The 16,366-nt window shown below is 37.7% G+C and overlaps 1 protein-coding gene across 1 annotated transcript in view; it reads right to left on the bottom strand.

Moving 5' to 3' along the window:
• Positions 1-8,914, bottom strand: part of LOC144015904 (synaptic vesicle glycoprotein 2B-like) — a 36,185-nt gene extending 27,271 nt beyond the window's left edge. The window contains exon 1 of the mRNA XM_077516357.1: positions 8,627-8,914. The gene's annotated coding sequence lies outside the window, so the exon portion shown is untranslated. The remainder of the gene's footprint in view (positions 1-8,626) is intronic.
• Positions 8,915-16,366: the final 7,452 nt, after the last annotated feature.

The following is a 16,366-nucleotide window of genomic DNA, read 5'->3' on the forward strand; positions in this document are numbered from 1 at the left end:
TAGAAACATACTTTTTTTGTATTTATGTCGTCGTAGCGCACAATATTTTTTTTGTCTTGAAAGATGAGTGAAAATGCTCGAAATCGGCTGGCACTGTTGGGGTTGTTTTTTTGGATAACGTTTAGCAGTCAAAGAAATAGAAAATCCAGTGTCAATACTTCATTACGAGTATCAGTGTGCATGGACAAACTTATGCAGCAACCATTACGGAAACATCGTTAGCAAGACATGACCGCACTCAAAACACTTTACAGTATGCTGTATTGTAGCTCATAATCGCATATAGTGCATAACATTTTTGCTCAGTCATATGTAGCACTTTTTTGTGTGTAGTGTTTACTGTACCTTCTTATTTGCTTTCTTCAAAGCAACCAATAATACAAAACACAGAAAATCAAAACAATAATAACTTATCTGAGTGACAGTTGACCAGCACTGATTCGACCTTCCAACAACATGTACAGCCTATTTGCTCCTGACAGATGGGCAGCAGGAAATTAAATTCTGGCAGCCTCATCAGTTCGCCATTGTTGCACAGCCAGGCCTTATCTGCCCACCATCTTTGAATAATACACATAATTAATCTGATAGAGTCAGCAACATGCACTGAGGCTTTCAACAACTTGTAAAAAATGTAATCAGATCGTTTTCTGATTCCAAGAATGTCTCATTCCCAAATGTATGTATTCTTTTCATACATTAGTAATACAATAGGATTTAAAAAGGCAGTATTTTTGCAGAACTACATGCTGCCATTCAATCATACACAAATATGCCTACAACCAACATGCAGCTGTTAGGTTCTGAGGTTGGATCCCAAAGCGCAGACACAAATAAGAGTTTAACACTTTATTCGCATAACATCAAGAGACGTGGAACAAACTTGACTAGAAGAGAAACAATGAGAATGCATCGAGAATCACGAGACGCCAAGCCCCCTTGGGCTGTGGAGATGCACAGAGGAACTGAGGTAATAAAACACACACTTCTCGGTTTGGCTAAAATAGACAACGAATCGATCTGATTGGTTTGTGGCTAGACATGTGGGTAACAGGACTGACATGGAATTATCTGATTGGCTGGTGAACAGATAGATTAAAGATTCTTGACATCACATAGCTCCTGACATCACATAGCTTAAAACTCGTTGATACTAGATGTTGATTACATCAGTTCAAAACAGACACTTGACCTCACGGTCATGACCCAAACTTAACCCTGGTGTGACCCAGTCATGACAGCAGCCATCAATGAGCTTGGCTGAATGCAGTGCATCAAGAGGTGACTCGCCTTGATTCCTATTCCATTTTTTCTTCTATTTAATTTAAAAAAAAAATGATATTCGCATAAAAATGGTCTGCACTGTTCATGAAGATTTGATAATGCCAAGTTGACCCTGGAAATTATGATTTCAAATTCCATAATTCTCTATGGAGAAATGAATTGTAAAGGCAGGCAAAATGTAGGCTCCACTTTATTAATACAATTAATACAAAAGTTGGTAAGAATGTGAATTTAAGTGACACAAGTTGTGAAGGTGCATTGGTATAAAAATCTATATATATTGAAAATGAGTGGGCCATCAAAAGAACAAAGATTCATGCGTGGGAACAAACACGTAAACAAGCACTTCTTGCAACTTCCTACTGCAAAAAAATATGGTTTAAAACTCATACAAAAGTCACATGAAAATGTTCCACTTATTTAAAAATGAAGAAATTCTTATGATTAAACAACTTTGTGAGCAGAACAGCTACTGCATGTACAGTAGGCTATATGTAGTGTATAACAGAAGTGCATTTTCTAATCTTCATCTGTTTTTCTGCGTCATCCTTTAATTAGTGGCTCGGGAGGTGAGTTTTGTCGGGAACAGATGCTCAGTCAGGTTGCAATCTGATGGTTAATTAGTTTTTAATTTGATTAAGGACTGCAAACAAGAACACATGTAAAACGCACACGCATGCATGCTCTCACATACACTGTCAAAACTAATAAGAACTCAAATAGCCTGATTTACTGAAGGTTTGCAAGTGCAACAACGGGCACAAACTTGATTGCTCACGCAAACAGATGTGAAAGCTGGTTTACTCACTGGAAGCAGCTATGATTGCATCTGGCAAACACGCCATATTGCCATATAGTTCATTTATGCGTGTCGTGTGACCTTCACAATCATTAGTGCTGGCTGATGTAACTTAAATTATTAGCAACAAGACTGTTTCTTCAAACGATGCTCAAGTTGGCTCCGTGGGTGCTCTCCCGTCAATTCATCTTTGCATACCACCTTAAAAGACCACAATCAGATTTTTCAAAGTAGGTTTCATTTAAAAGCTGGCAATGAGTGTGAAAGAGGAGAAAAAGTCAAGGGCATGTTTTTTTTGTGGCAACAGGACGCCCCCAAAGTCAATTGATTTGTAATGAATCCAGAGTGTATGACGTTTTTGCTTATTTAATTGCATTACAGAAAAGAATGAACTTTATCACAATATTCTAATTTTCTGAGACAGTCTTGTATATCAGATTATTCATAATGGCTCTAATTTGAAGGCTGGTGATGTTTAGTTTATGGAAATGGGAGTGAATAAAAAAAAATACCCTATAATGAAACTGGTGTCTTTAACCATGTAAAATTTGAAAAAAAAAAAAAAAAAAAAAACTTCTATCTACAGGCAAGAATTTGGTATGCAAAGATTAACTGACATGAGCACGACAACCGATCAGACTTCAAATTTGTTTCCATCCATTGGTTTCTATCCTCTGATTGGTTGTTCTGGGCAAAAATTGTTACAGTCAACATGACCATGTGAACGCACATGCGTACCGAACCACAAGAATTGAAACGAACAGTTTGGGCAGTTTGCTGAAAACATCATAGCCCTAGTTTTACTTAGGTGGACTTTTACTACATGTTCACAGTCGCACACTGGTCTCATACAAGTGTTTGTATTCCTAGCTAAACTGGGACTTTAGCTTACCTATATTTTGTGTTGATTAGTGGTGAATGAAGTTAGACGTTTTGAGCCATCCCATTTTCGCCATTGTCATCAACAAGATAATCCATTAACACAAATTAATTAGCTTTGAAGCTGTTTCAGTTTGGGGCGAATTTAACAAAAACCCTTACTATCGTTCGTTCGTTCGTTCGTTCGTTCGTTCGTTCGTTCGTTCGTTCGTTCGTTCCTTCCTTCCTTCCTTCCTTCGTTCGTTCGTTCGTTCGTTCGTTCGTTCGTTCGTTCGTTCGTTCGTTCGTTCGTTCGTTCGTTCGTTCGTTCGTTCGTTCGTTCGTTCTTTCTTTCTTTCTTTCTTTCTTTCTTTCTTTCTTAAAAATGCAAGTTGCACGTCCTAAAAATGGAGGTGATGTGAGTTGCCAGAAGTGGTGGTTCGGAGATCTTGTTTGTTGTTTCCGTGGTGAGGTGTTCTGGACACGTCCCGCTTGGAAGGAGGCCTCGGGTATAAACCAGGACACACTGAAGAGGCTTCATCTCTTGGCTGGCCAGGAAACTCTTCGCCACCCTCCCCCAAGGATTGGACGAAGTGGCTGGGAGAGGGAAGTCTGGGCTTCCCTGCTTATGCAACTGCCTCCATGACCCGACCCCAGATAAGCGGGAAAGATCAGTCAAGATCTTTTTACACCGAACTCGTCACACCATGTCTCTAAGAGCCTTACTTTGCATACTGGGGTACAGTCATGCCGGAATAGAAAAGGTCTTCTTCCCTCACTACAATGTTGAAAGCATACAAATGTCCAATATTTTGGAATGATGAAAAATTCATGTGTGAATAATTAATTCTACTGAATGAATTCTGGGTATGATTGTTTCACATGTGTCTGCCTCACAAGGTTCTGGGTTTGAACCCTGGCTCTGACCTTTCTGTGTGCCGTTGCATGTTCATTCCACTATGTTCAACTACAACGCATGTTGACATCTCACTGACAGCTAAAACAATCTTCCACAAGAAGTGTTTTTGGACCGACCCCTCCCCCCAAAATCTATTTCCTTCCATCCTCACTGTTATAAATGTTGCAGGTGCTGCTTGTGCCTTCATGTATATTAAATGAACGCTTGGTCCTCCCCCTGCTTGGTTGTTCAACCAACGTTGCATTCACTCTGGTCTAACATCCGTCTCCACCCTCAAGACTATTAACAGTAAAAGTATGGAAATGTGTTTTGAGTTTTCCTTTCATTGGACTTCCCTGTGGATTTGTGCTGAGATTTTAGCCTTCAAGGAAAAGCTGACAGAAGCACGTCTACCTTTCTTTATGAAGGCCTAAAATCACAGTATTCTCAGTCCATTGTCTTAATTTCTAAAGATTTAAGTAAAAAATAAAATAAAAAAGAAAGTCAATGTTAATTTGCGCTTCACCAACAGTTATACCAAGAGATTTTAACCGTTCAGCTGACATACTGAAAAAAATCATAGCACTTTCATTTCAAGTTTGGCAATCTCAAGAGCACAGCACAAAATACTCCCACTTGCTTTAAAGCCACCTGTTATCTTATTATGATAACTTTCAAAGACCCAACAAATGAGCCCAAGAGGTAGTTTACAGTACATACATATTAAACATACTGTTGCAATATTTCAACACGAATCACATGACAATAATTCTTTTTTTTCTTAACTGGCAAACAGATATTCAGTTTCAGAGCACATTAGTATTAACTGCAAAGAGAGTAGTTGTTTGAAGTCAATCATTCCTCCCACCAGCTACAAATGTGACAGCAGGCTAGCACCAATTGCACACAATCTTGAACCCGCTAGCTTATAGCCAGGCCCAAACACTTTCAATGAGGCTCTAACATCATTCGTACTTATGTACCGTATCAGAATAGATTTAAATCATGGATGTATGGTGGGCCTTACCCTTGCACCCAGACCTCTGCAAAAGGGTTTTTACTAGTGTTGTTCCGATACCGATACTGGTATCGGCAGAGGTGCCGATACCGCATTAAAACAGTGGTATCGGTATCGGTGACTACTCACAAGTAACATGCCGATACCATTAATTCCAACGCTAATATCGGATTTTGGATGCAACATCTTGTGTCTTGCTCATGCACGACATTCACTGATATGTGACATGTTCACTGCATGTCGATCTAAGATATGCGATTGGCCCTTGAATGCTCTAAACCAATGGCAGGACAGCTTTTTCATGTTGAGGAAAAAAAACCTTAAGTATCGGTATGGTATCGGTATCGGCCGATACTGCAAAGCTGGGTATCGGTATCGGTATCAGGAGCCAAAAAACGGTATCGGAACAACACTAGTTTTTATATCGGAACCTAACTACAAATTTGAATGACTTCTGACTGAAATAATTATTTGGGTGAGAACAAATATAAACTATGAACAAAAAGTAACATTTCAGGCTTATCATGACATTGCACCTAAAATTTATGTTTGAGTAATATACATATAATAAATATGTAATATACAATTTAAATGTGTGGGATTATTCCATCCATCTATCCATCCATATTCTTAACCGCTTATTCTTCACAAGGGTCGCAGGGGGTGCTGGAGCCTAACCCGGCTGGCTTCGGGCAGTACGCGAGGTACACCCTGAACCGGTTGCGAGCCAATCACAGGGCACACAGAGACGAACAACCATCCACACACACAAGCACACCTAGGGACAATTCAGAGCGCCTTATTAACCTGCCATGCATGTCTTTGGAATGTGGGAGGAGTCTAGAGTACCCAGAGAAGACCCACACAGGCATGGGGAGAACATGCAAACTCCACCCAGGAAGGCTGAAGCCTGGATTCGATCTTGCGTCTTCAGTACTGGGAGGCGGACATGCTAAACACTCATCCACCCACTGTGTGGGATTATTAAAAAAAAATGTATAAGAAAGAGAAATCACTTCATAATATGAAAATAATATAAATATGAAATTTGGAAAGAGTGATAATGTTCTAAGCCAGGGGTGTCCAAACATTTTTCTGCCACATTCAGAAAAATAGAAGAATGTGATGTGATGCAAAGCACTGGGAAAAAAAAACGTCCCATGGAAAGTTTGGTTTTGGAAATATTTCTGAAATTGATGTCTTTCCACTATACAATCTAAAAACAATGTTATGTAGAATATATGCTGTGTTTCAAGTTCCACCCATCTTCCATATATTCACACTTAAAAAACATCTTTATTTTTTTTTTTAACTTTACCATAATGGATGAAATCCTGGATATTTACTAAGGATGTAACGATATCCAAACATCACGATACGATATTATCACGATACGAAGGTCACGATACGATAATTATCACGATATTGTGGGGGGTGATATTTAAAAAAGATCACAATATTGTAAAAAAACAAAAACAAAAAACAAAAAAAAACCTCATACTAAAAAAAGCACAATATTGTGCTTTTTTACATAACAGCAATGTATGTAAACCACCTACAATCTCTAATAACAAGATTGAAGCATACATTGATCAGTTCACAAGCAAATTAGGTTCCCCTTCATCTGACAATTAGCATAAATTTTAAACATCGAAGGCCAAAACATCCCTAATGAAAATGAAATTGCACTAATAAACTAGCCACTAGAGGGTGCTAGAACTGCACAAATGGAAATCAACCTGACTTTTTCAACAGACGTGTTCATTTTAAATATTGTGAACATGACGACGACGATATTATGGCAGTTTTAATGTCACAATATCACGATATTGTCCTTATTGTTACATCCCTAATATTTACCCGAGTAATATAATCAAAAACTGTTTGACTGGATTTAGCCTGCAGGTTGACATAGTAAGGAGGAACGTAAGAATGCTATTTAAACATTTATACAACGCAGTACAAACTCAGCAAGGAACAACACAATTAAAAAGGACTTTGTAGAATTGGACCACTTGGACTCGTTTTGTAGAATTGGACCACTTGGACTCATTAAAAAAGTGGAGTATGTCCCAAACCAAGGACTGCAGCTGTTCTAAAGTCATGCAGCTTTCACTGAGCAGCCTGTGTGAGACTGAACTGAACACCAGCGGGATGAGATGTGGTAGGTTGAGGGGGCTGATGTTTATATAATACTTTGACTGCGTAAAGCTCAAAGCTTTTCTAGATATGCATCATACCTCAACCTTTAAACACAACGACACTTTCTACCTGATAGTTTGTTTTGAAAGGAAAAAAAACAAACTTCTCAAGTGGCTTTCGCTTTTGAAAATTGCAAGTGATGTGATCAGGGAGCCAAAAACAGCACTGCTTTGAGCTGTGATGGATGTGAAAAGAGGAAGCTGAAGAGTCAGCCGAGTCATTTAGACACAATTAATAATGCATCGTGTTCCTATCTACAGCAGGAAGACTCTCTCTCTCTCTCTCTCTCTCTCTCTTTCTCTCTCACACACACACTTTAGCAATAGTGCAGTCTTCTGAATCAAATTGGAGCTGAAGCAACCTGCTCAATTTTATAGCGGCATCACCAGATCTGAGGCCAGCAGGTTTTGAAGGACAATCAAAGTTCCTTTAGGTGCCATTGCTTTTTGTGTCAAAATGTAACAAAAATTCTGGTGATGGTCATTTGTAGAGCCCCCTCAACTGTTGGTCTGCTGTCCACGCCCATCCCGCAACTCAGCAGGATGCGAGCTCAAGCCTTCCGCCGCACTCACCACAGTCTAGCTTCCATGCGCATCACTGTTTTGGCAACTTAAACGTAACGTCAGTGAAAATGCCTCACGAGCAGGGAAAGGATTTCGCACAATCAACAACGGAAGGTAACAAAAGTAATACAAATGTTGAATCCATCCATCCATCCATCCATCCATCTTTTTTTCTATCAAGCTTATCCTCATTCGGATCATGTATGAGCTGGAGCCTATCCAAGCAAACTCTTGTCAGTCGCAGGGCTCATACTGTATAGACAAACAATCATTCACACTCATATTCACCTGGACAATTTAGAGAGTTTGAATAATTCATTCATTATTTAAATGAATGTCTTATAAAAAGCTGAATTTGTAACTGGGAGATTCTGAAGACTTGGAGAGCATAAAAATGAATTCCATCTTGACCTTCTTGAAACTTTTGAGAGGGGTTTAAAATAGTCTTGTTCTAAAAAAAAAGGCTTCAACGAATACAGACTTTCATTAAAATGCACGACTTCAAACAGTTGGGAGAGTAGTGGTTCAAATGTAGCTTCAGATATGAGAGTAGAGTGAAGGTAGCAACAGAAATAATATGTCATCAAGTTCCATTGAACACATGGCCTTGATATTATATGCAAATATGGACTGTAAATAGGATATGAGTGATTTTAGTGTACATTTCTTATGTAACAATGGCATACAGTTTTTGCCTCTGTGCCAGTTTTTAACGCATTAGTTATTTTCTTACTTCATCATAATATAAAATAGCCTAAATGATGTGTTTGACTTGTTTCTATACAATTATGCAGAATTTATGCGCAAATCTATGTTAGATAAAATAAGGACACTATATTGCTTGCATTGTTAAATAAACAATATTGACATACATTTAAGCCATTGGACAGAATAAAATACTTTACATGTTTTGTATTCGATAGCCATCACATACAGCTTTGAACTCAAATAATGCTTCAATAAAATTCATTTCAAATTAAATACATTACAAATAGTTGACTTACCAGAACGGAGTCAAACTGAAGTTTACGAGTGTTCAGTGGTGTCACCGTCTCACAATAAATCTATTTTACAGCTCAAAATCACCCTCAAATCTGAATCTGGAGCTTGAATACTGTATGTATAGAGAGCATCAGTTGGACTACACAGGCAGCACGCAGACAGAGCTAAGGGATTAGAAAAGCAAAGGATAGATGCAGCCTCTCTTTCTCTATCTGTCGGTCTCTCTCTCATTGCAGCAGTCCTGTCTGCTGCGTCCTTCCTATCTGAAGCACAGTGGTACAGTCTGCCTCTGTCCTGTATTATGTGCAAGATCATTCCATTTGTCTTGCTGCAGGGGGAGTCCAGGAGTGATGTGAGGAGGGAGGGTGTGTAAGGGGGAGGTGGTGGTTTGAGAGAAGCAGATGGGTGGCTTGTGGGAGGGGGATGGATGGAAGCAGGGAGGGATGAATAAATGAGGAGGTGGAGTAAGTGAGTGGGGCTGCCCAGTGACAGATGTGTTGACTTAGGGTGAGATGCTTTCTGCACATTGATGAGAAAGTCATGTAGATTGCACAAATATAAGACTCTTACTACTCTGTGTCTATGGATACAAAATTGTTTATGTGCATTATTGTAATTGGTTTCCAAATTTAAAATCTGAAATTGACAGTGAGCACAGACGTCCAAACAATCATCCTTATTTGGATAAATATCATGATCATATCACAAATTCAGTATGCCTCAATTTTGCCATAATAAAATAAACATATGTTAATAAAATTATTGACAGAGACAAAAATGATGAGAATTCTCCATTTTGAATTGTACACAAGTGTTCATATTTTCCTGAATTTAACTGATTCTTTGTCCCATGCTGCAGTTGTGCAGTCGTATTTGCTATCAAATTAACAAATGACATTATTATTATTATTATTATTATTATTATTATTATTATTATTATATTTTATTTTTATTAATATTATTATTACAGCAATGAAATTCAATTAATAGGTACAAGCCTTCCAAGAGAAATAAATACAATGACCAACATGGAGACAGAATGGGAAGCCCGACGGGTCGCCAAGCAGCATCCTGATTTCCTCGATGAAAAAGAAAAAACATAAGGGGAAGGGGAGAAAAAAAATACCCCCAGACTAGTATGCTCTTTCCTTGGTATTCAATGTTTCAGATTTTATTTCAATCCCCAGTGTGTTTTTAACACCCTTTAAAAATGTAAATGGAGGTCAGTGTTAGAGTTATTTGATAGAGTTGATTCATTTAGTCTTAAACTAACTCTGCAGAGAGCTCATCTGCTGCAACGACTTCTGAATGTGCTTAGTGTTACAGGTAAATTCACTTGTATATATATATATATATATATATATATATATATATATATATATATATATATATATATATATATATATATATATATATATATATATATATATTTAAATAATGTTATGTTCATGGTTACTTGTTAAACATTTGATGTATACTCCTGCTACTGCCCGAACACAGCTGGGATAGACTCCAACATGCCCGCAACCCTCGGGAGGATAAGCGGTTCGAATAATGGATGGAGGGGTGGATGGATATTATTACATTATAGGATGCTACACACACAGCATGTCTTGTGATATATAAATAAACTTCTCGCCTTTTAAATCTTTGAAAATGTGTCACTTTTGAAAAAAAAAAAAACAGATTCCTAAAGGCCGAAAACGCTTTCTGTAAAAACAGACAACGTGCATCTAAGGGAAGCTTGTAGGCAAACGTGGTAAGAGTACCTTATGTCACAAAATCAACAATAAGGTCACAGGGCTGTTGTTACATCTGTGTTTTTAAAGCTTCTGCAGCAAAGTGTGAATGTGTCTGAAATGGTGAGGAATCATCACTGCTGAGGACAGGAAGAACTGTTGTGTGCTAATTAAAACTATCTTCACGCCAGTATAAAACATACACACGTGTGCACACGCACGCATGTGTACACACAGATGTGACTGCTGTGTACTTTGCCTTTGGGTTGCAACCGGGATTTAATGATAGCAGAAAATGTTGACCGTTGTGTGTTCATAATGAGTCTTTTGTATAAAGTACTGCAATTTGCAAATGTTCTTTTAATTTTGTTCCAGTACACTTTGACAAAATTAAAAATGTAGTAAACTTTTTTGGATACATAACATTTGACAAGGTCATTTTTACCATACAAAAGTATACTATCAATATATGGCCCACCCCATAAAATGTACAATAATAAAATACGTTAATAATAATACTAATAATACTAATAATACTAATAATACTAATAATAATAATAATAATAATAATAATAATAATAATAATAATAATAATAATAAAAGGCTGGCATTTACTTTCAGGTGGTTTCAAATGAAACTGAGAGAAAATAAATATTACAGGAAGCTGTGTCTAATGGAAGAAGCTGAAAAGATTATCGAGGGGCTATGATGACAAAACGGCGCAAATGCTAAAAATGTTACACCCCGCAGTAGGGACCAGGATTTTTATTGATTAAAATTAAATTAGGCGGCATTTACTTTCCGCACTCCTAAGGGGCAAAACAGACCAAGACGAACTCTGCTTTCATCCCGTTGGTTTAGTAGGGTTACAGTAGTAACTAGGTAGAGCTGATTCAAAATGCTGCATTTCTTATTCATGTAGTGGAAATGTAGGGCACATTAAATCTTACTGCTTTGAATCTGTGTTTGTTCTTTCACACTTCCGAGGCTCTATTCAGTTTCTATTCTCTCACAATCATCACTAAAGGCCCCTTGTTGAGGTTGATGCCTTTATTATAAAAATTAATTTTACAACAACAACTTTGTCAAAGGCCACAACAAAATTTTAAAGAAAATTAAAGTGTGATATGTATGACAATATATCAGTTTGAATTTTGAATGATTTAATTCTTTAATGACATTAAATGAAACAGAAAATCCATCTCTTGACTACCTTTGAAACATGATGAATTTCATATTTGTGAAATTACACTGGGCTCAATCACCTCCTATCCTGTCCCAATGCCACCATTCTTTTGACACGTCATCTGATCATTTGAAGCAGGAAATTGTGTATGTAGCCAAGCACACACGTGCAGAGGAGGGGTGAAATCCTTAATCCCAGTGGTACACTTTGGCAGAACAGCGCAAAGCTGGTGGTAGAGGATTAAATCAGTGCCATCAGTCTGCCAGTCAACCGAACAGTCAGTCTATGTGAAGATGAAATACAAATGAAAATCAAAAACCCAATTTCATTTTCTGTGAATCTCTAGAAGGCCGTGGCAGCATTCGGTTTGTCGTTGTTAAGCCCAGATAGCAATGGCAAAATGATTCAGGATGACTGTGGATGCATTTTTTTTGTGCTCAATATTAGAATTTTCACCCAATGACACTTGCAAGCAGCCAGCAGGAAGTAAGCAGTGTATTCGTACATCGATATCATGCAAAATGAAACAAAAAAAGAGCCCAATAAAGTTTAACTTACAATCTTTCTTAGTGGACAAATAGTCATTTGCATTGTTACATGAGCTAGCAAGGGTTGAATGATAATCTTTTTTTTTTTTTATGTATTCAAGACAATGTTCACATATTTAATCGCTTTTTAAAAATAATCAAAACCACACTGTTGGACAGTGTTCAAAAGTGCAGTGTTGGAGTTGAATATATGAAGTGTGAAAGATCTAGGACTGATGTCACAAAATGAAAATCTGGGTGTTTTTCCCGTTCAGTGTGGGCCAGACAATCATATAGCATGTCGACAATGTTTTGTTTTTTTTGCGCGCGGGGGGTTCCGTTCAGTGTGAGAGAAGTTGTGGTTGTTAAAAGGTGGCTGTGTGTAATTATGAAATTATGCAGGAATTAAAAAAACAAAATCATTGGGCAATGTCTGAACAGATGGGAATTCGGATAATCTCCATTCATCGCGTCATTGGGGAAAAGCCTCCATTTTGTTTTGCTTTGGTTCCACAGATTTGAAGTATTAGCTCAGAAAAAAAACATGATTTTCTTCCGTTCCTACAACTTAATTGGAATCGTACAATTACGTACATTGTATAGACCCGTCATGCCATTACACAATGCCACACGAACCAAAACAACAACAAAAAACCATCACAGATCCCCTTTGAAAAATGAGTAGCACTTTTGTGCGCCAACACTACACTGGTCTGCACACACCTAACATTATTTTCACTTGCAAATTATACTGGCCATTAGTCAAACACAATGACACTATTCTTTAGTTTTAATGTCTTGGTGATTAACTCAACACTAGTATTTATTCACCAAAAAAAAGCTACTACAATAACAATTTAATAAAAAAAAAAAAAGAAGTTTATTTTACAGATCAGTGGCTCAAGTGATATTCTTTTGGAAACTCAACAATTCCTGCAATGGTTCCTTATACTTGTACAAGACACCCTGAAGAATGCAATTCTATGCTTTCTTTGTTATCAAAAAGCAGTGGAAATAATGGAAATACAACAATTGGCCAACTATCAATACCAGGGTATTCGCTGCTTTCGAATGCCAAAGCCGTGTATTGTTGCAAACTTCTTTTTCAACCAACCTGCTGACACCCTCTCCATCAAACGAGTGACTGCCTGCTCTTCCTTGGTTTCGGGGTTTGCCATAGTCTTTAAAAAGCAGGAGCATTTTTTTTTTTTTTGTTTGTTTTCCGTTTGACAAGTGTCCCTCACTGGCAACAAAATTTTGTGCCGTTTGTAAGTGTGAAATAATGAAATGCACGTTTTAGTGGATGGGCTAAACTAACATTGGTTATTGCACCACATTTGTTATGGCGCCTTTTAAATCACAAAGAGGTTGCACATTTATAGAATGTGTGTGCTTTCGAATGTAGTACAAACTCCCTGTCTGAGGTACCAACACGGAACATATGAGAGGTTTTTAAGTCCATGACGCCTAAATTATCATAGAAATAATTGAGTGCCTGGTGGATAATTAAAAGTGGCACCATGAATACCTGCACAGTCATTGTTGTCTAAATGATAAATCTGCCGAGAACCTCACTAGTGGCAAATGGGCCAGTGATTTACAACTAAAACATAAAAGTCGATGCTAATCAGCTAATGCAAGTGAAAGAGCGAAATTCTTGCATTTGACTGAATTTACAATATGTTCCCTGGACTGTTAGGTCTTTGCTTCACCACCAGTATTGTGGGTCATGGAGTACAAATTAAGACAATGTACAGCCATCATTGAGGGGGGGAAAAAAACTTCTCATCTGCAAAAGACTATTTGACAAGGATCCAGAAGCAGCGCTTTTCTTAGATTGATGTCTCGCCTGGCTTACTGCATTGATGCAGTTATGGATTGGATGAGAGTGGTGTGCCAAATGGCAACGCTTTTCTCCTTCACTTCTGATGTTGACTAAAGCAAATGTTAAAAAAAACACATAAATTTTTCGTAACTCAATAAATGGTAATATATTGTACATGAAAATTAATTTACCTATCATGCTTTCTTAGAACTAAAATGGTTAATGGGCTTCACTTGTATAACACTTTTATACCAGTTACTCAGAGTACTTTGAAACTCTCTCAATTTACCTATTGATGACGCAGCATCAGAAGCAACTTCGGTGGTTCAGTATCTCGTTCAAGGACACTTTGACATGAAGGCTTGAGGATCAAACCCACAAATGACTTGTGTTCAGGTTGGGAGATGACCGCTCTGTCAACTGAACCATGCCACCATGTTTGTTTGTTCTTGTCAATATATTTGGATTATCCATCCATCCCTTTTCCAAACCGCTCGTCCTTATGAGGGTCGCAGACATGCTGGAGCCTATCCCAGCTGTCAATGGCAGTAGGCGGGGTGCACCCTGAACTGGTCATCAGCCAATTGCAGGGCCATTCGGGTTATTTTTAAAATATACAACATTATAAATTATTAATAAAGTGACCATGTAAGTAGAGAAATTACACTAATTTGTGAATGAGTTTCCCCCTCAACCAATCACAGAGGGCACATATAGACAACAAAACATTTACACTAACATTCACAACTATTTGACAATTTAGAGTCTTCAATGAACCACCATGCATGGTGATGGAATGTACAAGAACATCCGGAACATGACATAACATGCAAACTCCACTTATGAACACTGGACTCCGGGTTTTAAACCCACAACCACAGAGCTGTGAGGCAGATGTGCAAACCAGTCATCCATTGTGCTGTGTATATTTTAGTATTTTCACTACAATTTCATTAATGCACTTTAACTGATGCAGAACTAAAAAGATTTTTTTTTTGCCATGTGTCAGCTGGAAATCACTCAAGTGATTTTTTTTTTTTCTGCTGTTGTATGACTTTGTATTAGTGACTTTGTATTAGGGGTGTTAAAAAAATCGATTCGGCGATATATCGCGATACTACATCGCGCGATTCTCGAATCGATTCAATATTTTTTTTATTTTTTTTTATTTTTTATTTTTTTTTAAGAGCTCAGAATTGTTCATTCGGTAGTCTTACTGATTCAACGTCTTATCATCATTGCCTTTTTTGTGTGTGTGTGTGTGTGTGTGTGTGTGTGTGTGAATCGATTTTTAATCTTCCATTTTTAATGGAAAAATATTCAACAAAACGTCTGACTTCGGGTTAGGATTCACACCTTGAGCATGGAAGAATGTTATATGAACGGAACATTAAGCCTTAATATTTTATTTTAATGCTGTTCAAACATGAAACAGATTACAACCTCTATAAGAGTGAAATTTCAGATAAATAATACATTTTCATATAAATCTTACACTCTACAAGCTTACTGATTAGTATTTTCTAAATTTGAATGAAAAAAAAAATCGCAACAATCGACTTATAAATTCGTATCGGGATTAATCGGTATCGAATCGAATCGTGACCTGTGAATCGTGATACGAATCGAATCGTCAGGTACGAGGCAATTCACACCCCTACTTTGTATGATAATTGCAGTGTTTGCTATTCTTTCAAATATTCAACATGCAAATGTAAACAATTGATGAATTTTCTTGATCTGAACTCGATTTTTTCTATCATCTGTAAACACTTTTTCAAAATGGAATAACTGACAATCATGTTTAAATGTTACAAAGTTAATTCATGAAAATGGAAATGTGGAAAAATGACCGATTGGTGAATCGCTTTACTTGCCTTATCCTTTACATCAAATGTGGGTGATTGGGGCTTCCCCTTGCTTCCCAAAAGACGCTGGAGATCCCAATGAGATGATGCAGGGAAAAACGAGGGACAGAGAGGGGAGAGAGAGGTTTCTTGATGCAGTCTAGACAAGGTCTGAATACTTATCAGCTGTGTAGGTTAGAGGATAGGGTTTCCTCCCGTCATCCTGAGGGGGACAGTTTCTTTCCTAATTTCTCTTGCCCACCACATCCACGTGTATTTGGTCAGTTATAAAGCAGACTTCGTGTCAGACGCCACTTCATTTCAAAGGCTTATCACATGCTATACACACTCACCCATTTTCTGTTTTACCTATCTTGTTCAGCTCATTTCAACTTGACATTTAGCAAAAAACAGCTTGCATCCTGCACTGGTCGCCAGTCAATCACAGAGCACATTTAGAGACAACTATTTGCAGTATAAGAACTGAACACATGCTGCATGTCAGGCAAGTTAAACAATGTAACATCATTGCCTTAATTTTTACAGACGCTGGCTGGACTGGGCCAGTACAACCTGCGTGTTTACGTTGGGTGCAGTGGATTCTGATTGTCATCATTA

Source organism: Festucalex cinctus, chromosome 3 (genome assembly GCF_051991245.1).
Source record: "Festucalex cinctus isolate MCC-2025b chromosome 3, RoL_Fcin_1.0, whole genome shotgun sequence".
NCBI classification, from domain to species: domain Eukaryota; kingdom Metazoa; phylum Chordata; class Actinopteri; order Syngnathiformes; family Syngnathidae; genus Festucalex; species Festucalex cinctus.